Source organism: Corvus cornix, chromosome 3 (assembly GCF_000738735.6).
Source record: "Corvus cornix cornix isolate S_Up_H32 chromosome 3, ASM73873v5, whole genome shotgun sequence".
NCBI lineage: Eukaryota > Metazoa > Chordata > Aves > Passeriformes > Corvidae > Corvus > Corvus cornix.
The window spans coordinates 95,144,751-95,172,736 of NC_047056.1; the positions used below are offsets into that span (position 1 = coordinate 95,144,751).

A 27,986-nucleotide genomic window follows, 5' to 3' on the forward strand; every position below is an offset into this window, starting at 1 on the left:
CCCAACGAGCTAAACTAGGTGTTGAGGATGCATTTATAGCACACGATAAAATGCCTTTGAGCTGATGTAGAAAGTACACAGTCATCATAAGTGATTTGGTGCCTGAATCAGGGTTTTCCCATGGACACCTTCTATCCTTTGGGATCCAGGCTCCAAATGCTGGGTTTTGGTTTGATCTTCTTTAAGAGAAGCTTAAAATGATACTGGTTAACCTTAGTGAGAAATTACCAAGGCTAGGTTTATTTTTACAGCCTCTTAATAGTACTGAAAAAAGACTGTGAATCTGTACTAAAATGTGAGGCAGTACTACAGGCTGTGCAGAACACAAGCACAAAATTTTTATTAGCCTTGGATGCATAATTATTTTCAGGCCATGTGAATTAAAGGAAAAGACTCTGATTCTGAAATGTTATTAAGTATTGAGGTGGACATCTCAGAGGTTCCTTCACTTTGAATCAAGCCAAGTGTGGACTACGGAGGAAAAAAGTTCTGAAGAGCTAAAAGGCAATGAGAGGTCCTGGTGGCACTGGAAAGCTGTTTCCTTGTTTATCCAGATCTATCAGCATCTTAGGAGCAGTGTTTTGGCTTAGCTACCTTGGAATATGCTAAGAGAGACTTGACTCTGTGTAAATTGTTTAGGTTTTCTTTTAAGTGTCTTTCCAAACTTGTTTTCCTAAAGCCTTAATCAAAACTTATAATAAGGTAAGGAAAGATACATTTAGCAGAGTTTTCTGGGTGTTCGTGGTTGGTGAGGCCTTCTATACCTGGAGGAAATGCTGCTTCCAGAAAATGAAGATGAAACATGAAACAGTGTGTGCAGGGGGAGGGCTGCCCCCTCCACCCATCCATCTGAGCCTGACAGACACACAGCCAGGGATGCAGGACAGGCAGTGGCAGTGGAGCTGTTGTCAAAGCTTAGTGGCCAGGACATCTCGACAAGGTACAGAAGAATGCCAGGCTGCATTCCTGTGTCCTGCAATGTTTACAAGTGCTTCCTGAGACCACAGAGATAAAAAATAATTTGGGTTTCTTAATCTGAAGGAGAAGATACAGACACTGCTTCACCCACACAACCCAGGTGAAGATGCAAAATGGCACATTCCCAGAGCTATGGGGAGTTGGGCCTCTCTGTGCCTTCTGCATTGAAAATGTGTCCTCAGCTGAGGGGCAGCCTGGAGACGATAATGAGGAATACTCTTCCCTGTCTGTAACTAAGGGAGTTTTGGATTGGAAGTGCAGGGATGTGTCTCAATCTGTGAAATTTCTTAAACTGCATCAAAGGCATTGATCAAAGTCCAAAATTTACTTTTCTTCCCTTGAATTCCATGGTCTGTTGCTTGTGTGGAAAAAATTATGGTTTTTGTGCTCTTTAGGGGAGGAGATAATGAAAAATTCAGAGGGCTCACAGCCTGTGATAAGGTTGATAAACTGGCTGCTAATGAACTGCCCGTTCTGAGAGAAGGGAGTGAGTCTTCATGCTGCAACCTGTGACTGCAGTGAGTCTTACTCTGTGGTGCTACAGCCACCTCACATGGTAAGAAGATGGTAGATGACTCAAAACAAAGCAAAAAAGCTTCAAATTTTTTTTTGTTTATTTTTTACTTTAAAATGTGAAAGTCTCAACTGCAACTGTCAAATTTTTAACTTTGTAAGAGCTGGCCTTTTTCTAAATTTTTCTAGCATATAGCAAGTAATAGGGACCTTAGGCTACATCACTTTTCCATTACTTCTACTACAGCTTGAATCCAGTGAAATTGGTGAAGGTTTTCTGGAATAAAACGTCTGAACACCCTGAAAAAACAGACATATTCCTGATATGACAGGTAATCCAGTTTATATTTCGCTGTTTACTTTGTGAGCAGGGAAAGCTTTGCTCTTACAAAATTTTTTCCTTACAGTTCTTAAGAGCAAGATGAATGTATGGCACTTTGTGAATGTGACAGCTGAGTTCTGTTTCACTGCTCTTTAAAATATTCTCTGCTTTCTCTCTGTTTAAGAAAAATCAAGGAATTATCAGGGATTTGCTTTTTCACTACAAATGCAAATGCACAGGATGACAGCTGAGCCTCACTGATTTAAGGCTTCACAGACCCATCTTGTAAACATTAATGGCATTTGAGTCATCTTGTCTGCCTCCTCACAGTCATACAGAAAGTACTGAATGTTGGGGCAGTGGGGGAGGCAGGGAAACCCTTTGGTTTAAGATGCTGTCCACAGTATTACAGCTGTCATGAAAGTTCAGTCTAACTTAGAACATTTATAGAGTTTGGAGACCTTTATTATCTGTTTCCTGCCTATATAAAGTGAATAAAAAAACAGACAAGGAAGCTTCCTAATAAGGCAGCCTAGATCTGAAGAGCAAATTAAGGTCAATTCCTGAACAAAATTGAAGCGTGAGCTACTTTTCTTTTTCAAGTAGTTTTACTTTCGTTAATAGCCATGGTTCCTTAGTTTATGAATAATTCATGTGCATGAGTCTCCAGAAGACCTGAGCCTGCAGGTTACAAACTTGTTTTAAGCACTGAGTGGCTTAAAAATACATTGGTAAAGAAGTACAGAAGAACTTTTATTTGGTGCTAAAGACAATTGCAATGCAACAATTAATTATTGTGAGTAAAGATGGTTAAACCAACACCATCTACATAAGCAGAAGGTAGTAAATACCTTCTATATCTTTTCAACCTGCTGTATTGTATATTATGCCTTCATTTTATGCAGGAAAATTTTAAGAAGGGTATGGCTACGTTCATCCAAAGGAAAATACACACACATTAAGCAAATCAGACAAAGGTTTTGGCAGAAGCATGATGACTCCAATTTAAAATCTTATTTATTTTCTCTTTATATCCACTAGTGTGTTCTCTACACTTCTGAGCAAGGTGAGCCACAGTTTTGGGGGCTTTGTTCTTGTGATGTTTTTTCAGTGGTAGCAATTCCTGGTGATCCCCAGCACCTCAGTGACAAATGGAGAGCAGTGTCAGCCTTCAGGACCCTGGTCCCTACTCCCAACAACTGAAGTCTGTTGGCATCACTCAGGATATGATACAGCTTGACAAAACAGTACCTTCAGCAAGCATGAGGAGTCTCACCTGGAAATAGCCTCCTAGGAGGTCCTGTCTTTATTCAATCCAAAGTTCTCCTTAAAGTGAAAGAGGCAGCTTGCAAGACCACAGATGACCTCTTCCATTTTCCTTAGCAGTCAGTCCACAGTCATTCCCCTCTGCTTGTAGGGTTTTCCCACCCGTTGTTCTTCCATCTGCTGCACATAGCAGGGATCATGGAAGCAGGGGCCCAGCAGGAGAGCACAGCATGGAGGCAGAGGTCAGGCAGGGAAGGGAGAAAAATAATGACAAAGTGAAGAATAATGAGGAGGGTTACATGTCAGGGAAGAAGAAGCAGAGACTGTAGGAAGGTGGGAAGGGAAAGTCCCTGTGCTTGCGGGAAGCCTATGTAGTTCCATCTGGACATGGACATGCTGAAAAGGAGGCTGAAATGGCATCTCCTCCACACTGTTACTGCTACAGATTTCAGTCATGAATTGGTGAGGCCTCTCCATCAAGTAATTTTTGTACCACCTTGGCCCTTGTTTGTTGGGTTTGTTTTGAATAACTGACATGTGACAGACTCATCACATGCCAAACCTCTCCAGGAAGAGCTGAATGAGTGTTTGTCTGGGGGTTTTTTAATCTATATACCCTATCTGTTACACACTATGTGCCAAAAAAAATATTTAGTACTCCACAACAGGATGCATGTTTTGGAATTAGAGTGAGTGAAGGAGGTCAACTGCACTTAGCAATGACAGGTTGCAGTGGATATAATCCAGTCCTTTGCACTCAAGAGTTCGTGCTTTTGAAAGGCAGCCGCACTCAGAACAGCACTGGGAAATTTCCAAAAAAGAAAAAAACCCTCTGCCAAAAGACAGGTTGTTTCTGTCAGCTTACTGAACTTGGGAATATGAATACACATTCAAACAGCATTGCAGGAAGCAATGCAGCTCCTTGGGTGAGAAGGCCGTAGCATGGTGGAGGAGAAAGCAGGACGGAAATTGTTTGTAGTCTCACCTCAGTAAGCTTTTTTTAACCCTGGGTCCTTGCCATGAGTCAGGGGTTGGGGAACACTGTACCCATCAGCTGCAAAACCTCTGCCCTGGTGGCCCCAACCAAGGGACCTCTGGTCTTTTGCTCCATAATTTCTGCTGAAACCATTTGTGTCTGTCCTCTTTGTCTCGGTAGCTATATCCCATTCTGTGCATCTTATTCCACAAGTTGAAATTTGTCTCCTGCCAGTTGCTGCTGTTTCAGGTGTTCACCCTGAATGTCTAAAAGCTCCCTCTGCCCTTGTGACCTGCTCCATTAAACAGGTGTCCCTGGACAGTAGGGGCAGGCTTTAATGACATTTGGATGCTTTCTGCTCTGAGTAGTGGATAAGACATCAATATATCTGACGAATGATCAGGAGGGGTAGGAGGGATCTGTATGTGCTGGATCTCACTAACAACCATGAAGTAAAGAGCTGAGCTCTCCTGCCTGTTTACCATCAGGTTTAAAAGGTCAGGCTAGGGATGATGTCTATGAAGGGGTTCAGAGACTTGAGGAAGTTGTCACCAAATTGTAAGCATTGTTTTCCAGTACCCATAGTTTAATTTTAAGAGCAGCTATCAGTGTATTCTCCCCATTTGCTGGGTGCTTTGCTGACCTCTCTCCTCCCTCTGCATGTTCCATAGACACACAGGGGAGATAGGGTATGTGAGTGCATGGCTCATCAGGGCGGTACTGGGAGACTGTCTCCACCACAGGTATTTTTCTGACCTCAAGTAAGTTGCATAGCTTTCTTCATCCAATCCTTCCCCTTTTAAACAGTAGTTTATGGCTGCCCAGCATATTGCAGCAATGTGCTGAGATACCTGAACTGCCTTCTAACCCCTGTGAGACAGAGGTTGTATTAATCCAAGTGAAGTATGGCACTTATATGGCTTAGGACTTCTTGGCAAATCTTTGATACATGACACAACACTAAGCCATATAAATGCTTCTTGTTACCAGTGTTTTAACCTTTTTCACTTTGGAAGCCCTGAAATATTTCAGAAAAGGTACAAACAGCTTCAAATGTCCCAGATGTAGGTTTTGTGTATGTATTCCTTAGCCGTCACCCCCTTCAGTTCATGCACAGGTCAAACCCTCCTGCAGTAAGTACATTAGAACAGGCAATCTCTTTCTTTTTTGCTTTTGTTTTTTTTCAGTGAGCAAACCATACATGATATTGAGGCTCTAAACAGCTTAGCACAGGCAGAGAGAGGGAAAAAACCACAGCAGTGGCGGGGTCTAGGTAATGTTAGTTGTCCTGAGCCTGCCCAGCCACCTGCCTGGGGCTGTGTGCCCACACTAAGCAGGGGAAGGCTGGCTCAGGGCTGTGCACTCACAGTGCTGCCATACAGGCACAGACATGGGCACAGTGCTTGTGTGCTTCTCCCCATACAATTTACTGTCCCTGCGACACTAAACTGGATCACTGTGTGAATCTTGGATTATACTATCCATCTTTCCTTTCTGGAAGCATGCTTTCACTCAAATACCATGTAAAGACTTTTTCTTCTTTTTATCTTCTGCTTGATCTTTGTGTTGATGGGTCTGTTGCTTCTAACTCCAGTGACACTCAGAGTTGTGCAAGTGCTTTGCAAACATGGGAGAAGATGAGTCTCTGCTTGAATGAGATTATAATCTTTGAAGCCAACAGCAAACAGTGAGCATGTGGATAACTCCTGAACGCACGTCTGAGAAAAACTGGCTGAAAAACAACATTGTTGTTAGGAGCAAAGTCTTAAAATTCCAAACATTTAAAAACAAATTAAATTTTCTGATTTCTCTTAAATTAGCATTTATTGTGTTTATTATTCTTTGTGCTTTCTTGTGAAGATGTCACAGTGTCTCAATGTCTTTTCCATTGATTTATCACAGACTGACATTTTAGCAAGTAAACATTTTAGTAGCTATTTTGGTAACACTATGTCAAAATATTGGATGAAAAACAATTAAGCAGCTCAACACGTTCACAAAATAAGAAAAATATTATTATTGTTGTTGTTATTATTATTATTATTATTATTATTATTGTGTTGCAAGAAATTTTGTTTTGTGAAAAAGTACCTCTTGCCAAAGTCATTTATTGAAAAAAAGGCAGCTGTCTTTTGTGGGTCATGTGTCTCAGAGAGCCTTCAGCCTGCGCAATGCAGAACCTGGCCCTGAGGTATGAGGGCTGATTTCCACACTGTGATTTGAGCTGCCGCCAGGCAGCTGCTTGTACATTGCTCAGTGTTGGTGGGGCAAGTCCACCCCAACCCAAGGCAGAGAGACATTTCCTATAATACCCAAATCCTGGCTTTTTTCCCCTGCTGTGTAGTCTGTGACATAGAGCACAGTTTATTCATGTGTGTCACTTTATTTCCAGCAGGGAATTTACAGAGCAACCATATACTTCCTCATTGGGATTTAAGGCTCTGCCCAGCAAATTAAAACAGGTTTGGAAACTGGTCGTAGGCCTGGAGGTTGGGAAGCAGCTCAGGCACTTTACACAGTGCTTGACGTGCATCTCCTCCGCACTTCATCTTGGGTCCCTGTGCCATCATTATTATACTCTGGAAAGCTGGGGTATTTTCAGCTCAAACTGCCTGAAAAAAATTGTGATGGTTTTGTGAGCTACATTTTTTCCTGTGGTAGGAGGGTGCTGGTTAGTTTGCAACACCTGCAGTGCAGGGTGCTGGCATGTGGAGGCATTTGTGGGTGCAAATCCCAGGTTAAGTTGGAGGACAGAGCAGAGGGAGCCAGTCTGATGCAATCACACCCATCCTGTCTGCTGGGAACTGGGCCTCACATGTGGCCTCTCCCAAACCTTGCTCAAGCAGGATTTGGGAAAATTTTATCTGGCATGTACCAAAACCGCACCTGGAAGCATGTTAACCATTCAGCATTCATATCCAAACACTGGATAGTTGGAGGGCCACTGCTCAAACCTGCCTCCTGGCCTTGTGAGCTGTTGGTGTGGATCCTGTGATGCCTGTGTTGAGGAACAGGATGGGACTGCCCTTGGCACCAGGTGTTGGCATGGGTAAGGAAACTCAAAATGTCTTTCAATTGTTATTCATCTAATTATTTTTAAATTTCATTTTGTTTAGTTCATCTGTTGTTATCCATTGAATCTGATGTTTTTCTTTGAAAATTACCAATTTTCTTCACTCTGAGCCTTCCCGAGTGCTCAATTCTTTGCAAGCACCATTAGCCCACAGGCAGCCTTTACTCTTTGCTACTCTCTTACCTTTAAGAAGATTATCAGCTGGCTAATGATTTTATTTTTTTGTTCCTCTCTAGACATTTTTTCTGCTACTCTTCAACACTAGGAAAGTGCTGCAGGGTAAACTTGCTACCCTAACTTTGTACCACATTGGAAAATGGATGGAGAATATGAACAGTGAGTACCTTTCTGATAGGGAGAAAGTGAACCTGTCTCTAACAAGCCCTTGGCAAGAGCCTTTCATTCCTTTTACCTGTCCCACTGGAAGCAGGGTGCTCTTTCTAGGGGGCATTTTCCTTGACCACACCAGCCCCATGCATGGTCTATCACTGCTATACCTTTCTGTAGCTGTGGTGGATTTACATTAGCTGATGCTCTGCCCCATTGCCCAGGACAGAGGATAACCAGGCAGTGTTTCTCATACACCATTTAGATGATTTAAACATTTAGAAGTTTAAATTAGCCTTCTTTTGATGAATTCCTCATCTGCATTCCAAAAAGAGCCTCATTACCTTAGGACAGAAGCATTATTTACCTATCATTTGTTTCTCAATATTTTGCTCTCCTCCAAGAGCACACTAATACTTCCCACAGCATGAGCTTCCACCAGCGCTGCCCTGGTGAGCTGACAAATCTCAGTGACCCTGCAGCAAATGGGACGGGGGCTTTGGAGGGTAAATGAGGGCAGTCTTGGAGAATAATGTGGCATTTGGTGGCACTTAGCCATAATGCAACAGAGCAAAGGAGGCTTTTTAAAAAAAACAGATTGAATAAATAAGACATTATTAAAAAATCCTTAGCCAAGACACTTGTTGTTATTATGAAACTGAAGATCAGTGTAATCCTTAAAAGGTTTTTAATTTCTGTTTAGAAGCACCTGCCCCCTCTCATGGCACTGAAAGGTAATTTTCCTTTGAAGACAGATTCTAGTTTTTCTGCATCAGTGACAGTCTAACGCTGTATCTACATCTAGTGGATTTCCCACAACATTGCCACTGGCTTCAGTGTGGGTGCTGGGAGTGTGCAGCTTTGCCTAGGAGAGTGAGGTGCCCTGGCTATTCCTGCCTGGGAATGCCCTGGCCACACCAGCCTTTTTCCAGCCCATCAGTCAGCAACCAAGTCTGATAAATCTACAGGTATTCACATGTACAAATTCTAACTCAAATAAATAGGTGTGGGCATCTCTGTGCAGAATAGCACCACAGGAGTTCACCTGAGCCTATGCAGTTATGCTGGTGGCTTACATCTGGTTTTCTTACACATTATCAGTATTGGTACAGTTATTAGCTCAGTATCACCTCCATGGTGCAATTAATATTCTCAGTGCCTTTATATGTGCACAGCAGAAAAGAGAAGACAGGAGGAGACAGAGACAGTGCAGCTCAGCTTAATTCTTATATTTTCTTTTTCAGAGAACATTACTATTAAACACCATTAGAAGATCTGTGTCCCACTCCTCCCGTCTACCCTACCTTTAGATACACCACTCTGGACATTTCTTGTTCCCCTTCCCACTCCTGTTTTCCACCCTACCCCAGCGCAGCTTAACTACTTATGCCATGGCTCTTTGGGGCTGGTGCATCACAATGGATAGCTGGAGGGCTTCAAACATGGACAGATAATTGTTCCTAGAGGTGAATTTTTGTTTGGATAATTGTTCCTCGAGGTGAATGCACTACACAGCCACTGCATGGAGTAGGTGCCACTCTGGCTGTGCCACAGACCTGTGGGAGGGGGCACAAACCCCTTGTGCCAGCAAATGCTGGCTCCATCACTGCAGTGCAATGACTTTCTTCTCCTGTATCACCCTCCTCGCTGTCTGTGCTCCCTGCTTGACCCTCCTGCTTTCCATGTCAACCAGATGCATGCGACTGGCTTCACTCCATCTCTCAGGTTCAGGAGAGGACCCTCATCCTTGCCCCCCACCACTGCTGGGTAGGTATGGTGCTGCAGCCCTGGAGCAGCGTCTCTCCCAAACACCAGCACTGCCATTCAAGAGCCAGGGATGAGCTGCAGGTCCTCCAGCACTCTAACTGCCCTATCCAAGACGTTCATCAGCATGGCCCAACAGCTTGCCAGAGCTGCAGTGGATGTCTTTGCCTGTTTGGATGGTGGCACAGGCCCTGCAGGGTGTGAAGAAGCCACTCTTTCTTGAGGGTCCTTCAGCAATCAGGGCAGGCTTTGCTAGAAGTGAAGCTGAAGGAAGAGATCCCAGGCAGACAGCAAGACACAATCAGCTGGCTGGGCAATTTTTGTATCACTGTCAGATCCACACGTTCAAACAGCAGGAGGCAGACCCTCAAAATCATGAGGCTGCACAACCCTGGGATTTTTTTTTAAAGCCCTTAGTGCCTTTCTTTTTAGTTCCTGTGCATGTTCAGAAAAGGTTTTCAAGGTTTTTACTGCAGCCACCAGCCAAGACTTGGCTGTTTAATTCAGATTGCATTTAAACTGTACTTGCTTAATGAGGTAATTCTCCTCCAAAGTTAAAAGCCAAGCTCCCCGTATAGGTGATCAAAAAAGGGGCTGGGGCTTCTGAATGCCGCTGCAGTTCACTGCAGTCCCATAAAAAATATTACCCCTCTCCAAAATCTTGCTTTTCTTCGTGTTAGGCACAAAAGAAAGACATACAAGAACTCTCACTGGAGGTCTAAGTACCTCCTTCTCTACACTGACTATATGGAAAAATCCAGGTGCTGCCTTTAGAGGAAATAGGATTCTTTTTAATGTTCATCTGCTGGAATTAGGCTAATAAGGAAGTACATGAAGATTCAGCATAAACCTGCAGAGTAAAAGAAACCAGTAGGTTCAGCAGCTGCAGATAAATGTTAAAGAATCTAATATTAAAGATATCCAGAAAATTTAAATTGCATTCTATGTTTATTTATAATTTAAGTGTCAAAATTATGTGATAGGAAGTACAGTGTACAAGACACCTAAATATGTTATAAAATTAAAAACTAAATCTGAATAAAGTTAAAAAAATGTAAAAATCTTGTATTTGAAATGAGAGAAGAAATGTGTTTCTGTTCTGGTTTGGTCAAATATAGAAATACATCCTCTGAGAGAAGGCAGGTTACAATCATCCCTCTTCCACCAGGTTCAGGAAAAAATAAATTTTCCTCGAAGGAAAGTGAAAGAGATAAAAACTATTCATTTAACAAACACACAGGAAAAACATAATGATGCTGAATAATAAAACCCCTCACCCTGCTGAAAGAAACCTGGGAAAATTTCAGAGTCCTTCTGTAGATCTCTCTCTCCCCCTCCTTGGAGCTGGGACGGGGTGGTGGGCCCACCTCCAGGGCCAAGGCCTCGGTAGAAATTCCTCCCAATGTATTCTGATGTTGAAACCATCCAGCAGAGAGAAAAGGGAAAAAAACAAAGTCCCAGGAAAACAAAAGTTCAACTCTCCAAAGGAAAAGGCAAAATAAAACTGCCGAAAGCTGGCTGGAAAGAAAAGCAAGCCTGGGTGTTTCCCTTCCCTCCCGCTCTCCTGCCGCAGCTGAAAAAAAAGTCTCTATCTCTGTGTGACCTTGAACAAGCTGCAAACTGCTTTGAAAAAGTTTTGCTCAGTTTTTCCTCCCCCCTCTCAGGCTTAGTTTAAAGGCATAGAAAGGTACAAAATTAATTCCTGAGCATAGAGCAGCGATATGGGATACACATCATAAAGTCACCCCAAGACAGTTTCTTAGGCCTTCTTTACCTGAGAATAAATTCTCTAAATTAACTGGGACCTACAAAACTTTCTCCTTGGACACAAGGTCATTTTACAATAGAAAGTCGTGTTACTAAAAAAGAAGACTAAGTGTAATTGGTACCAATAAATAAAAAATCCTACAGCTATTATAAGGCACAAACAGAAGAGACTCATTAAATACAAAATAGCTTCAATAAAAGGAACACTGAAAGAACTGCACTTATCTCCACCAAGGTCTCCTTTTACCCCCCTCCCCCCCCCCAATTTCTGCAAGATAGATGTGGAGCAGATGCATTCAGACAACAGGGAAAATTATTAAGGTGGTCCTTAACCAAATCCAAGGAGAACTAACATCTAGCTCATTCACTATGGACAAAATAATGTGTTTATCATAAGCCCATTTGAGTGTAAAGAATTGTGGAAGTTCTCCAAAACAGGAGTCCCTTTCCAGTTCATCCTCATCAAGAGATCAAAAGAACCCTCAGCAACCAATGAAACAAGTAAGCAACTATTCGAAACAAACATGAGCCAGCCTCAAATAGTGGTCATAGGGGAAAAAAAAGATCAGGTGGTGTTTTTCATGTGCTCCTCCCCCTTTCCCTTCCCACCCCTGCTCCAAACTCACGTGTTCAGCTGTAAATCTCTAACTGTATGCTTTTGTTCATAGATTGTGTTTGTCGGGAGTTGAAAGAGTTTTGAGGAAGTTCTTTGTCAATCAGTGTTATTAATGACATAATTGTAAATCTCACTGTCATAGTATTGACTGAGGAAATACGTACTTTGTGACCCAAAGGAATATTCTCCCAGTGAGGAAAGTGGTGGTTTGAAAAAAAAAGTGAGTGGTTTGAAAAAAATTGCCTAATCTTTGTTCCGTTATACCTCAAAGTCATGCGTGCAACTGGGCACTGATTCGAAGATGAACTCAGACTGCCTGAATCTCACAGCATCAGTAGTGTGCAGATTTTCTAGATACATCACTTAGCCGGAAGTCCAACAAATTGTTCAAAATTCATATGTTTGTTAATTGCAGTGGAAATAAAAGAAAGTTTTGTATTTTTCCTAGAATCCCTCTCTTTATAATTTTTATTTTGCATATCTGTGCTTCCAGGTAACTAGGGCTTGCCCGGAAACAGACCAGGTTCAGCCATTAATTTCCCCTTTTCAAATCAGTATTATCAGTAACCTGCCTCAGTTTCCTTTTCTGTAGAGTCACCCTCCACAGTATTGCTGGTGTGACAATTTGCTCATTTAAAGCCAGCTACAAACCATACTTATGTGAGTGGTATCCCTGCCCGTGTCTAGACAGTAGCTGTGGAGGGACGGGCAGAGGCAGCAGGAGGAATTTTTATTGGCAGCCAGGTCCAGAGTACAACAGCTTCTCCCCTTGAGTCTCAGAGCCAGGCAGAGTCAGGTCAAGATCCAGCAGATAGAAGCCTTTGCTCTCCGTCCCTGGTGAGATCATTCCACTTTCCCTGCTGCTGTGGTCCTTCAACAGTTGTCTCTCTCACCCCATTGAAGCCCAGGCTGCTGCTCTGTGCTCAGTGTGGTGCCTGCACCTCGGAACAGCCACACACCTGTACTGTCACCAAAGGCTGGGGCTGCGTGTGGAGCTAGGCTGATGGCACAGACACACTGCTGTGCTGACACTGGCTGGGCCCTCTGATAAGCTTTTTCGTGGAATGCAGAGCATTAGCTTAAAGCTGTGGAGCCTTAAACAGTTCCTGATGTAGTCCTTGACTGAGCTGAGAGCAGTGGAGCTGTTCAGTCTGTGCCTCATCAGCACAGAGCAGAGGAAAGCGGTCCCTGGGGTGATGCCTGCAAGGAGTCCTCAGATGAGTGGCTCTTCCCTGCTCTCATGCATCACCTCTTCCTCACCAACAAGCCCCACCAGCTGGAATGCTCCTGGCATCTTTGCACCCCTGTGCCATCATGGCTGCTCAAGGGGGTGAGCAGAGTGCACCCACCTTTGCTGCTGGAGGCACCAGGCCTCCACCAGGTCATGGAGGTGTCCAGGGCACTGAACAGGTGCCTGGTGACCTTGTGTTGAGATCAGCTGAATAAATAAATGAATTATTTTTTACAGAATCACGCAATTTAAGATGCAAAGGTATCACTTCAGATCATCTGGTCCTATCCTTACAGTACTCAAATTCAGATCCATCTTTGATATTAGACCATGTCACTCAGGGCCACATGTAGTCAAGTAGTGAGTATTTCCAAGGATGGAGATCCTACTAGAGATTTCAACAGGTTTTATGGATTTTATGCCGGATGAGACATCATCCACAAGTTAATTTGTGACCTTGGATCTCACATAAGGAACTCTGAGCTCTTGGGTATGCAATGGGCGTGGGAGCATGCTTTTCCTTCCTGGAAGCCAGCTGAACCCACAAGATACATGTTTGCTCAACTCTGTTTCTCAGCTAGGCTGTCTCTCTTCCCTCTCCTCCCCTTAGCTTTGTCCTATTTTAGTGAACTTCAGCAGGAAGCTGTCCAGCAACAGAAGTTATTTCTTTCTGGTTTTGGAAAGTACCTGGTACATTTGAAGTGCCACCAGAAGCATGATGAATACTAGCTGTACCTCTGAGAAGAGATTGTTTTACCCATGGATCTTACACAAGCAACACCATGACCCTGCTATTGCCTTAACAATGACAGATATATTACTGAGGGCCAGATTCAATACAAATCCATCTGAGTTATCCTGAAATCAATTTTTTAGGTCTTTTGTGGCCTTTCATGGGACCATAATGATTTTTTTTATTGAATTGAAATGTACCATGTCCTCTGAAAAGTAATTAAGGTATTATGCAATGTTAGTTAGTGTTCCAAAACTTGCACAGGATGTTTTATAATGCAGTGTTTTATGTAAAGAAATGATACAATAGAGTAAATGATTTTGCTACTTTTTAAAATCCTACATATGAATAAGTGCCAGATACTAACAAATTGATTGCATTTATTACAAGAAAAGCCTAATCTCTTTTGTATACATGTACTATCTGTGTAATTTATTTATTTTTTCTTTAATTCCAGGGATATATGTTAGAGAAATCTTCATATTAAAGATAGACTGTATCCTGGGTAAGCTTTCCATGTGTTCATGATGGCCTGTCATCACTTCAGAGAGAATCAAGCACATCTTTAAAACAGACTGTGGAATAAGTTTTAATACAGAAAAACATTTTATAAAATATTCTATTTTGACAAAGGGTGAAAAAGTGTATTCTACTACTTCTTTTTAAATGTAAAAATATTATTTACAATAAAGAATTATCTGGTTTTCTTAAACTAGAACAATATAAATATCAAATTTCAGTTTTCTAGCAAATTGTAAGACTGGATTGTGATGTTGACATTGACAGAAGGCAAGATCTCAAAGCATCATGGTATACAAAGTCCCAGAATGGGGGGAGGAGAGAGGTATGGCCTCAGAAAGACAACTTACCAACAGATAAATGACATTTTGATTTTAAAAACATGTGCAGCCTTTGCCAGACAAAATCTCTGTTTTTAAATTCTTTCAGTGGAACTTTATTCAATCAGAAAAAAAAATCACCATCTCCATAGGCATAGAGCTCAGGACTTGTTTCCTAGTTACGTGGGCCATCCATAGTTTTGAGATAATTAACCACAGATTTCTTCCGGAAGAAGAAATAAGAGGAAGTTTATTACCTATCAACAACCTAGTATCCTCTGTCTGTCTCCCACATGTTAGGCTGGCAGACACTTCCTAACCTCAAATGCCTAAAGTGTGTTGGGAGCTGCTCTGTGATATGCTGTTTATGAAATAAATCCAGATTTTTGGTTTTTACCAAAACATATATGACTTTTTTTTTGTCAAAAGAGAGACATTGCCAGAGTAATTGTGGTGTCAGAAGACCACCTGATCCTAAAAATCTGCCTTAAGGACCAAGTTCACAATTCCTCATCTAACAGAGATGCAACTGAGATCAAAAAGGGATTTTGTGGTTTAGGGGTACACGATGGGTAGCAGCATGGAACAAAGCAGTAAATGTTTGTATTAATTACATTGATAGTGTGAAAAAGAAAATATTTTTTGTAAAAAGAAAATAAGCTCACAAAGTCTAGCAGTTAATCAAGACTATTTTGGAGGTGTTGTATACTGTTAAAGCAGTTTCTCGACAAAGTAAACAGCAGTAACCTCAGGCATTTGTTTTTATTTCACAGCTCCCTAACTCGGTAAATCTCCTAAAAATTATAAGGCAACAAAACTCTCGAAAGAGTATATTTGTATTTCAATGGACAAAAGCATCAATATTACTTTACACTGCCAAATGCTATAAAAATTCAAATTATACTTTCCAAAAATCCAGTAGATTGATTATTGCACTGTTTAAGATTTTCTATGGACATCATCACTTGATTTAAACATTTTAAATTTAAACTATGAACTGTCAAAGGCAAAGCTAAAAATAAATGTTGGGTATGTTTTGTCTCACAAGGGTGAACAACTAAAAGAAGAACAAAAGGTTATTGAGTAAATATAGATTTTTGGATGGTGGCAGTGGGTATAAAGGTTCAAGATTTTTTTAGTGCTTTTATGACAGACTGACAAAAACATTAAGAAAATTTGACCTATTGTGTATCCAAACTGCAATAAAAAGTGATTTATGGCTTATTTAAACTTGTGATACTGAGGTGGAAGACATTCATCTCATTCTATGGATGCTTAGAATAAATCAAAACTGATTTGTGGATAGGACATTAAACTCGTTTTGTATAAAATCGAAGTTAAAAAAATATACCTGTGTTTTCTCAGACTACTCTCCCTAGTAAAAAAATAACCACTAGACTGGTCAAAGAAAGTGAAGGTCTTCCTTTTCCTACATAGCAAATGTGAACAGCTGCCTGGCTTGAAATGTTTCCCTAAATATGAGTAATGGCTCTGGATGAAGGGGTCAAAGTATGAAATAATCATCAGCATAGCACAGCCAAACTTTTGGCAGTGAATTATCCAAATCCCATTTAAACACATTTTCAGAAGATCTGATATTCTTTTTGTAGCAACAGTGAGCAGGGTGAAGCCAAGGAGAAAAAGAGCAGAATTTAATAGAAAAATCATGAAACTGTGGTTACAAGAACTCAGCTCAGACTATAATTTACTAAAATATACTTTTCTTAGATGCTACTGAACTATCTTATCAAAACCAAGGGAAATAGCTGAAGGCACTTTATGCATATCACAAATAACAATTTGTAACAATCAAATTAGTAAAAAAAAAGAATTTTTGTATAAAAAAATGAATTTTTGTATTGAAATTTGATCTACTTTTCTCAAGGTTTCTGAAGTAATCAGGAATTTACTGATATCAGAACTTCTCCTGCAGTAACTCTTATCTTCATGTATTGCTGTCATATAGTTTGGGGGTTTCACATAGTAAGAACTTGAAGAAGACCCTGAAGTTATTTGTTACCAGAGACATGTGTGAAAAAACACAGGCTTTTACATTTATGAAAGTTCAAGCACTTCCTCAAATCAGGTCATTAGGTCACAAATTTTGTGGAATTCACTAATCTTTGCCATTTTGCCTATCCAACAGCATTCAAGATTTCATTTATTTTATATATATATATTTTTTTTTTTTTTTTTCTTTAGGACACAGTAAGATTTAAAATAGCCAAACCCAGTGTTTCTATTTGGACATCCACAATTAGCACACGCTTGAAGGCACAGGATTTGGTCTTCAATTGGACTGGTTTGAAAGCAATGCAAAATTAAATGTCAGCATTGGCTTTAGTTCACCAAGACTGTACTCTGAAAGTTTCCATTCTGCTTCTTTCAGACTTTCTTTCACCTTGGTAATAGATAATGCTCAAGCAAAAAGTATTTGCTAGGAAAAAGGAGAGATTTTTCTTTTAATTTTATTCTCTTTGGGGACATAAAAATTACACTGCAGTCAATTCAGAAAAGAAATCCTAAGGCTTCTAATCTCTCTCTGTAAATGCAATCCTGCTAAATCGCAACCTCCCATATAGCTTCTGCGTTTGCTAGCAGGCATAGATTTACAGGTGTTGTCCTCCGCCCAATTTCAATGTTCAGTAAAGCAGAGAAGGGATCTTGGTTTCAATCCAGCATAAATCCCTGGTTAGTTTTATGGCCCTATCTCAGGCAGTACACAAGGGGCAAATATAACTCCAGCATGTATCAGGACTCTGGAATGAACAAAGTCTCAGAGGGGCTCAGAGCTGTTTTGAAGACTTCGGGATTGCTTTTTCTATCATTGTAGTATTGGCAAACTCTCGCTTTTGCTTTGACTCCTGGACTGAAACACTTGATTTGTACTTGGCTTTGGGTTAATAAATATTTGGGATCTGACTCTTGAAGTAAAAGAAAAGTTAAAACTTTCTACCCTATAGGGACAAAAAGGATGAATCCTTGTCAGGAAGATAAATGGGTGCTGTTTCAGCTGAATTACTATCAACTCTCTCTATCAGACTTCACCTCTCTTTGCTTTGCTACAGCACCAGGGCTTTGCCTTTCTGCAGGGAGGCCACTGGGTGCAAGAGGGCCCTGCCTTAGTGCCAGGGTCTTCCAAAGCACAGGAAGTGATTTGAGAGGAATGGGAGAGAAGGAGGGGTTATGAGGACTACCATGATTACAGCATCCTGGTTGTCTCTTATGGAAAAGCTGGAGGCAGAAAGGACAGAGGGAGACACTTTGGTCTTTAGCAAGCACAGGCTGCCTTTGATGGCTGGATACATTGTTAGTTGTTGTTGTTCTTTTTTAAAAAAAAAAGCTTTTTCCACAATGTCAAATGTGTATCCCATTTGGCAGTGGAGTGTGAGGAATGAGCCACTGCTCTGTGACAGTAGAAGCTGTCAAATTCTGCTATAGTCAGAGCAGTCTTTGCACTGATGCACACAAGGGCAATACTCTGTGGAGGGCCGAAAAATTGTGCAGAATCCAAAACCATAATATTGAGGAAACGTCCCATCTTCCTGCAGGGATAGGGAAGTAATGTGTGTAAGGTGACACAACATTTTAGCTTTTATTTTCATGCAGCTTAAACCCAGAACAGGCTATTCAATGTGAGTGTTTATTTATTATGACTCATTGAATTTCATGCAAATATATATAAAGAGAGAGAAAGAGAGGGAGAGAGCTCTACGAATAAGAAAGTATATTTCCATTCTCATAGCCTCTGAGGAACAGGAAATGAAATAAGAAACAAATAAGAAAAGGAAAAGTAGCCCCCACAGATATCTGCAGTCCCTGCACTGTCAAGGAGCTGATCACAATGCTCAGGTGCTGAGAGGCTTTACTGTGAGTGAGGTAAGATTGTGTCTTGCCTTGATCGTCTCATGTCTGGGATGACAATCCAAACATTCTCGGAAACAATACTTTCTGCAACAGTCTTCCAAACTATACATATTCTTAATATTAGCTTGCACCTAACTGAATTGAAATGCATTTTGTGGAACTAGAAATACCTGACTCTATAGTTTCAACTCCTGTACACCAGAAATTTATTCATACTATTTACTACCTTGTCAATTTTTTTTGTAATTTGCAAATACACCAGCAGTGATTTTATGTCATCTCAGTCATATGAACAGCTTTAAATAAAAAACTGATGACTTGGTAGCAACTGTCTGGCTATTGCACACCTCTTCATCAACAATTAATTTTCTGAGATCTGCTGCTGCAGACAAAATGCTTTTTGTTTTCATGATGTATGTTCTGCAATGCAAACATTTTGGTTAAAGTATTATGCCGCAGTAAAAAATGTGTAAAAATACTATTCTGTAGGAGAAAATTATATTTCAAAAATTAGTTGTTTTCTCTTTAACAACCTGCTGTACCAAAAAAAAAAAGATAAGGTCCTTTCACTGGATTTGCCTTTTGTGAATCCATGTTAGTTGTCCTGAGTTATATTTTCAGTTTTAATTGTTTGTTGATAGAATCCAAAGTGACAAATTTCATTATTTGACCTGCAGTGGCAATACTCCATTCTTTTTTAATACCTTCAGTTTTCCAAATTTTCTCAATTCAGGCTTCAGGGCTTCAAAGATTCCCCTGAAAATGCTGGGAAAAGAAAAGGGGTAGAATGATTTCCATAAGCTTCCAAAACTCAACTGGACAAGACCCTGAGCAACCTGATTTAACTTTGAAGTTAGACTTGCTTGAGCAGAGGATGGGTCCAGATGACCTCCAGAGGTCCACTCCAACCTAGATTTTCCTATAAATCTATTTTCTGTTTTATACCCCAATTGTGGGTAAATAAACATCTTCCCAAGAGGGGGGATAAAAGAAATAATCATATAGCAGTGTCATATTGCAAGAAGTTACTCAGACAATCTTAAATCCGTCATCCATTAATTTTTGAGTGATTAACATGGCATCTTGAGAATCTTCATTTATTTTTTTGTACAAGGTGTTTCTTGACTGTTCTAAGTGCGTAATTAGAATTAATTAATGCTGGTATGGAAGATTTCAGAGGGAGAAGAAAATCACACAATGCTAACATCAATAAGACCTTTCATTGTTTCATCAGTTGGTGGAGCTAAAAAGGTTTCTAAGAATCTTTTGCTCAAAATTAGTGTGTAATTGAATGTCACAACACTTGCAGGGTTGCAATGGACTCAACACCTCTCCTTTGACAGAAAGGGAAAGGGTAATAAACTGAGGGCAGCTTTAATAGATTAGTTCCTCTCAGTTAGAGGAACACATATGTATGCAAAATCCATCAAGAAAACACAGCTTGTTGCAGAATGTCAGTGCTACAGGAATACCATTGCCTCAGAGTACTGACGTAGAGAGGTGGTGATCCTGCCTTAGCTCCTTAGCTGCATTTTCCCTCAAGAATTAATTCAGAATTTCAATTTTATATTAAGTGCAATGAATCAGTTTATCTGCAGCTGTATCTGAAAGAAGTACTGTGCCTTTTATTTTTAGATGCATTAAAATCAATTTATTGTGATTAGTGCTTCTCATTTTCTGAACTTCCTGGTTTCTGAGCAAACGACAATTAGTTTGCTAAGAATACCAAAATCTTAAAGGGAACTTCATAAAGCTCTGATACAGAGTCAAGTTCTGCTTCCATTCCTCTCACTCTACAGCCATTTTTTTATTCTGATTTCAAGACTGACTCCAGTCATGCACCTGTTTGACTCAAGCTGGAGGATCTGACACAGCATTAACCTCTGAAGCACTGTTTTTTAAACAAAAAGTGACTGAGTGGGATTTTGCGTGCTCGGTAGGAGCCTTCCAGCCACCAGTCACTCCTGCAGCAGAAACCCCCTCTATCCCACTGAAATCTTCCTCAAGGAGCTATGGGGAGCAATTTAATTTGGTGCATATTGAAATGCCTGGTTTACTTTTCTAAGCTGACCCATGCATGAATTTTTAGCACAACTCTATTTAAATGAATCACAGAATCCTATGTACTGAGTTGGAAGGAACCTAAAGGAATCATCAAAGGCCTACTCTTGGTTATTGACTGATCAGTTTAATCTTTCCGGCACTTTCATCTGACCCATAAAACGATGTACCAGAGGCACCTCAAGTCACCACTGATGGAACTGAATGGACCCCTTGGGCTCCAGAAGCTGATGTTGCACTGGTGGACATGTGGATCCCAGCCCAAGCAATGAGCTGTAAGATGAAAGTGAACTCATTGCAAGGTTGCCAATCATGCAATGAGTTGTCAAAATAGGGCTTCTGTGCTTAAAAATACGTTGAGGGCAGAAGGTTATCCTAACAGGTCTGAGTCTATCCTAATCACAGGGCCTCTCACTGCTCCCTTGACCACTTTGTCTCATTAGCCAGGGAATTATCCGAGTCATCCTGTTGTTTTCAAGGTAAGATCAGCTTGCAAGAATGAACCTTTCCCATTCACCCAAGAAGATGTCTGCATGCATATTCATTTTAACATTAGTCATCACCTTACTTTTTTAATCTAATCAAATTCATTTTTCATTGTTTTACCTGACCAGGTTTTTAATGGATCTTAAAAAATGATGTCTGGGTTTGCTGTCTGTGTTCTCTCCAAATATCTGTGTTAACAGTGGACAGATTGTATTAGCTAACAAGAATGTTACTACTGGTACAAGCTGTTTCTGTCTCTCTTCCCTACCAGAGCAAAGACTTTACAAAATATTGTTCCTGTTTTCCCAATCTCAGCTTGCAAAATGTGGTTCTTCCCAGTTATCTTTGCTGCCAAAATGAATTCTCAGCTTGAACACTGCAACCTCAACAGGGCAGCCTCTTCCATATTCTTCATGCCTGCTCATCTGAGTACCATCAAAGCCTTCATTCGCTGCATCTCCAACACTCTTCTGCTCTGATATGTTGGTCTGGCTTCCAGACCCCACAGGCTTCATTTCGTGCTCTACAGGTCATCTCAGGTCTTGCTCTACAGTGTTAAGCTTTCAGACATGATTGCTATTCAGAGCAGAGCTTGGGTTGGGAGCCAAACTAGCACTTAGGCAGCTTTCAGATACCTAAATTGCAAGATGTGAGTCACAAATCTCCCTTCCTCTCCCATCCTTCCCCTCTACTCAAAAGCCCCTATTCCTGACGACACCCAAGATGACCCTGCAGCCTGCAGAGGACTCATTACTCTTCTCCAGTTCTGCAAGTGCCCTGAACCGTCCCAACTCTGCAGCTGCACGTCTGTCTTTGGACCATCTCCCAGTGCAGATATTCTCCTATATAATTCCTTTGGCAGGCCCCACACTGAGCAGGTTAGGCACCTAGGCGAATATTTGGATGAAGGGGAGAGGTGCTGTGTCCTCTTACTCATATCATTTGGTGGCTCACAAATTTTTCTGTCATAACCTCACTTTCAGTCACAGTTTATGACCTGGCTGCTTCCCTCAAAGAGGGGACCATTAATATTTTCCAACACCTGAAATGGCTCACATCAGCACCCACCACTTCCCAAGCTGTGTCCTAACCACAGCCCTAGGTTAGGGAAACTTCTGCTAGCTGTCTTGTCTCTCCAGTGGAATTTGTGCTCCTCACTGGAAAGAGAAGAAAGCATCTTCAACCCTGTTTTTTACACCATAGCCAGACACTTAGGGAACTCCCTTTGGAGGTCAGAGATGTGGGTTTGACCCTGATTATTTGCTCTCCACTCCTAGCAAAAAAAGGAGGGCAGAGATTGAATATTTTATTCACTGGTTGTGGTTAAAACCATTAAACTACTACATAAATATGGGGACCAATACTTTCCAGACTGCTGAACAGTCCCCAAACTCTACATCAGTGAGAGAATCAATTCATATTGTCTTCAGGGATAAGGTATCACACCCCCCAACTTGCTGTCACCTACCTACTTCCCCAAATCTACGCCTTCACCCCAATTTCAGCATTGACAATTTCTGCTTTGTTTCAACTGATGTGATTTAGGGAGTGGAAAGGATGAATGGCTTTTATTTCACATTAAACTGCCATTTCACAAAGGGATATGGCTGGATTCCATTTCCATTATCTAGTTTGACCATTATCTGACATTTCAGATGGAACTGATTCATTGAAATTATATTACCTCAGCACTCAGTGGTTACTCACTGCCTTCAATAGGAAATTGTTCAGATAATCCATTGGGGCATAATTTAAAAGGGATATGTAGAGTACTCCTGCAAGTAAGGCAAGCAGCACTGGATGAGCATGGCTAATGGCACAAAATGGGAGGCAAAGTCTGGTTGAAAAGGGTTGAAAAAGTAACCATTTATTTGAGAGGATTATCAGAAACACACTGCAGTGTTCTTGAAACTAATCCTATTGATTCCCCTTTCTTTTGATCTGTAGTATTTTCCCTATATCAGGCAAGTTGGAGGAACAAAAATGTGCTTCAGGTTCAGTCCATTCTTATTACTTCATTTGTATTCCACAGATAAAGAGAAGTTAATCTTTTATTTATCTGAAGAGTATTTTATACATATTATCCCATAACAGCCTTTTCTATCACTGTAATAGTGAAAATTCTATCAGCAGTACCATTATGCACAGATGAGTCGCATTTTTAAAAAGGTAGCTGCAAAAATATGGTATCAGTTCAGACTTTATACTGAACTTAGCCATCAGAGGGCAATTGTTTTTTCTTAACACTATTTTTATGATGGTGTTTGAGAAAGGACAAAATGAAACTCAGAGGAATTACAGAAGTTTTGTTGCAAAAGAGGCTCTTCTACAGTAAGATAAAAACTGAGCAGAGGCATCTATAAATACCTAAAATGGGAACCAGCAGAAATGGGTCAGAGCATCTTCATGCCTAGCCAGTGCAGAATGCTATTGAGCTAATTGAGAGCATCTAAATGCAACTTTGCACTTAAGACATCCTTAAAATCCCATTTTAGTCCTTTTCTATTTTCAAGCTCTGTAATGAAGGTGAAATCTGTACATCCTAAAAGCTTAATATTAATGGGCATATCTTGCACAGGGAGTATCTAAGCTTTGAAAGCCTTGCTAAAACACATGGGGTTTCCATAAACATTTCTTGATCTTTTCAGGTTAAGCGTTAAGAGTGTTTTTGCAGGTTTTGTTGTTTGTCTATTCAGATTTAAAATAGGCCTAATCTTATGTTCATTATAGAAATTAAAAATTTGATCACTGATGCTAATCACAAGACTATAAAATCAACATGTAGTCTGGGTGAGATTTTTGTCAATATCATCTCTTTGGTATTAGTAATATTAGGTTGATAACACAATTTGAAATGCTTTGTGCAACCCCTCACTTATCTTCTGTGGGCCATTTTGAATCAGATCTCACAAAGTGAGAAATGTTGCCATAGGCTGACCAAAATGGTATGTAGGGGCATCATAATGGTTCCTTTTTTGGCCTCAGAATCTAAAGAAAAGTACAGTTAGAAAGTGTTTAGGGAAACTTATGTACTAAAACTTTGTATTGATCTGCAGTGAGAAAAGAGGAGAAGACTAAACCTTTAATTTTTCAAAATTGCAAATTGGTGAATTATGCCAATTACTGTTAATAACACTTCATCTGAAAGTGGATATCAGAAGAAAAATCATGGTTTTATAAGGAATAATTATAGACCTTTTGATTACAACCACTAAACCTGCATATTTATGAAGCAGAACAGTTTACATGTTATACATTAGTAAAAATAAAGCACTAAAAGTACTAAAATAAAGGCTCTCATTGTAAATGGAAAAGTTTCTCCTGATTCAAATGGTTTTCCCAGCTTCTCATTGAAACTGCTGTGAGATAACACATCTCAAGGCATGTGCACTGTAACTGCTGCAGCTACAACAGCTACAACTGAAGAGTAAATGTTCTCCAAAGCAATGTTTAGCTACCAGGGGAGGCACTGAAAAGAACTCAGACCTCGCTGAAGGTCAGCTGCACTGAAGAGGAGGGTGCCAGTGGCGAGGGCTGCAGTTCACTGGTGCTGACTGCACCTGAAGGGGCTGCTGGTGGCCAAGGGCTGTGGGGCTTTCATTTTCAGCACAAAGTGATCTTAACTATCTTTCAAGCAGTTACCTGTCTCACTTTAAGTGGGAGGGAAAGGTTCTGCAGTGGGACAGTCTTCGGGGAGCAAAAGGTGGAGAAACTCTGCCAGAGAGGACAACTAGGGCAGGTGGGAGGAGGGCCCTGGGAAGGAGAGGTGTGAGCAGGACCTGGGAAGCTGTGGTTTAAGGGAATTTGAGTGTTGGGTGTTGTTGGACTAGGAGCTTGAGATTTGACATGAAGCTAGAGGTTTCTTGCACAGTAGTGGAGGGAGCAAAGATAAAAGATTTTATGGGGTCACTATGAGACAATGTACTCCTAACAAGGAATACCAGTGTTAAGCAAAGGTATAAACCCCCAAAGCATTTCTCTCCCTTGCCTCTAGCCCCCATCCTCTTTTTTTGGTATCCGGCATATAGAAGTCACATTTTTGAAGGCTTAAATACACTTGGTATAAGGGATGAATTTATCCTCAGCTTTCAAAATATTTTGATGATATTCCTCTCAATTGACTTTTGGACATACTAGGTTCTTACTGGCCTAGAAGAAAGATCAGGTTTTGTACTAAGAATAAGAAGAAATGCTTTTTGCTTCTGTTAGGAGTAGTCTCTGAAAATTAGTGGGTTTTGTGCTGTTCAACATGCTCAGAATCAGCCCAGGATAACAGCCGTGTTAGTAAGGTGAAGCTTTGCAGTGGATAAGAAATTATTCAGTGGGTTCAAAATTAAAACTGAATGCAGAATGCTATTGAAGGAGTTCACAATATTAAATGGCAAAATCACAGATGAAATTCAATGTCATTAAATGCAAAGGAGTTCACATGGGAAAAAGTATTCACAACGGTACATGCATGGTGATGGATTGTAAATGAGCTGCTCCTGCTCAGAAAATGAAGTTTGGGAGCTGTTGTGGCTTGTTCTCCTGAGACATCAGCCCAGTCCTTAGCTTTGGTTGCAAAGACACAATGTTTATTTGGCGCTATTAGAAAGGAATGAAGCAGAGAATATAATCATGTCACTCCTCAACTTGGAATTCTTTACGCATTCCTTGTCACACCTTCTCAGGAAGAATATGGCAGAACTAGGCTCATCTACCTCCCAGATGACCTTCACCATTCATTTGTTCTGAACACAATAAATGTTCAAATACTTGGGAGGCTGTTTCTTCCCTTGTGCAGAAGGAAATTTTCTCCTCCATCATTGTCTCTGCTGGAAAAGAGGAAGCCGCCCCACTTTGCCTCTTAGCTGCAAGGCTTAGGCATGTTCATGCTAAGGCAAACTCATAGTCTGAAGCAGGTAAAGCTACAGGTGAAAAGTACAGTTCCTTTAGATGTGCTGGTTAGGTAAAGCTGCAACGACTTTGAGCTTAGTTCTTCCACAACCTGTGTTTTGCTCTGGTTAAAGGTGGTACATGTTACACTCCCTTTTTCTACCTTTGGGGTCACCATAGGTTTAGCAATGAGATAGTTCAATTATCATGCAAGTATGAATCTCTTTTTCTGAGGCTGGCAGATGACTTGAAGCTGGCCACTATGATAAGAGCGTCTGAATTCCTTTTAAGGCTCTGAGGTCTTGGTAGCCACAGTGCTATCAGGGAAGAAGGATCTCTTTCTTTTCACACCACCCCAGACCCAGCACAGAATGTGAGATAGGCACCACCTCCCCATAAAACCCATCAAAACCAAGGAGCAGGACAATTTCTGAGGGATCCAGGAGCTGTCGTAAGAAAATAATTGACATTAGAACATCTGCAATGGAAGCAATTCAAATGAAAGGGACAGTATATATTTATATCCTTCAGCCTTTATTTTAGTTTTAGTAGTCACCTATCAAATGTGATTCCTATTCAAGTAAATTCCTGCCTATGTGGAAAAGTATCAATAAAACCCACAAAATATTTTTTAAGAACTTTAAAAAGTAAAACCAGAAAGTGTGAAGTATATTTAAAGTTCAGAATTTTAATGTCAGCATGAACTGTGCAGGCAGAACCGGATGGTCTAGAATGAAAAATTTAGACTGACATGTTCATAGTTGGCTAACTCAAGCCCAGAAGCCCACAGGAAAATGTGAGAATCTGTTCTGTGAGTGAAATAACATACGAGTAAAGAAAAATTTCTGAATTACTCTTTCTTCTGTTCACTCTCAGGAAAACAAGAGTGGGCTACAAATTACCCGCATAATAAATATGGCTTTTACAGGTGATTGACCATACTAAATAATTAATATGGAAATAAGGTATGGTGACAAGTTGGAATATGGTTTTAGAAGGACAGTATTAATGGCAAGTCCTTCTCCCTATTTGTACATACAGTTAAAGATGTAACAGCTCTTGTAATTTTTTCTTAGGCTTCTTGATATATGATAGCTTTTTTAAACCTCAGCTATGGAAGTCACAGGCTTATGAAAAAAAACCCAAACCAACCCAACATTTATTAAAACTCAGAAATTTTTAAGACTCATGCTTTAAGAGAAAAAACAGGAAGTATGACTAAAACACACTCTAAAAATAGCAGAAAGCAAAAAAGCAAACTGCCACAACCTCCTGATTAATAAAAGCCCACTAGTTAAATTGAGCATGGTATTTTTGATGGATGGCTTGACTTTTGAAACTTTAGGGCTGGCAAAAGTCCAAAAAGAAAACTTTTGGACAAAAACCAAGCTTACCTGACTGACTGAGTAGTAGAAACTTACACCAGACCAGAAGTAACTCCTATAAAACTAATTTCTTACCTTTGTACTGGGTACATGAATTGCATGGCAGAAAATGTATTGCACATGCCAGAACATTGGTTAGGAAAAGCTACTGACTGAACATCAGATTTGCTAACTACAGTTAGGCCAAAAGTAATCTAAGTATCACCAGATCATGTCTGGATTAGCAGAGATCCCTCCACAGTATTAGAATGCGTAACCCACTGCCTGAAGTATATAAAATCAGATGAATGAACACAGTTCATCCTTGGTCAAAATTCTTGGAGTACTATATAATTACAGTACAGGTGATTTGGCTCACCAGGAACACTAAATGATATAAAATGTAATTACTATGCTCAGGGTATATTGTATGCAGCATGTGCTTCCTATTTGATATGGGTTAAAGAAAATTTGCCTCCAAAGTGTTAGCTTTAAGTGTAAGTAAGACATGATGATGTCACTGTGGAAAGCTCTTGCACAGGCCAGTGCAGGATGAAAAATATCTCAAGAATTTCTGCAACAGTATGTGTCTCTAACTCCTTTCTTAGCTCTAAGTTTCTACCTCTTCTCTTGTATCTACTGACCAGATATACTACAGACCCTTTCTGGGTGACAGGAAAGCTCCCTTCGACAATTTTTGGTGTTGGGACTTCTGAATAATAAAACCAGACATGTCTTGAATAGTATATATTCAGGATGGGGAAGCTAGTCCTTGCTGACTAGGCTTACAAAAATGTTTTTGGACCTAAGAGTAAGCACAAGTGTTTATCCAATAATAACATGAAAAAAAAAAAGCATGTACTCACATGTGTTGTAAAATGAAATCATGGGCTGGAATTGGGCCCCAGGGCCACAGGGTTTTCCA

General features: G+C 40.5%; 1 long non-coding RNA gene across 1 annotated transcript; it reads left to right on the plus strand.

Moving 5' to 3' along the window:
- The first annotated feature begins 6,935 nt into the window (after positions 1-6,935).
- Positions 6,936-16,540, plus strand: LOC109144654. The gene is made up of 3 exons (XR_002045533.3): positions 6,936-7,104; positions 7,365-7,464; positions 14,024-16,540. It is a non-coding gene; the product is annotated as an uncharacterized LOC109144654 (long non-coding RNA).
- The last annotated feature ends 11,446 nt before the right edge of the window (positions 16,541-27,986 follow it).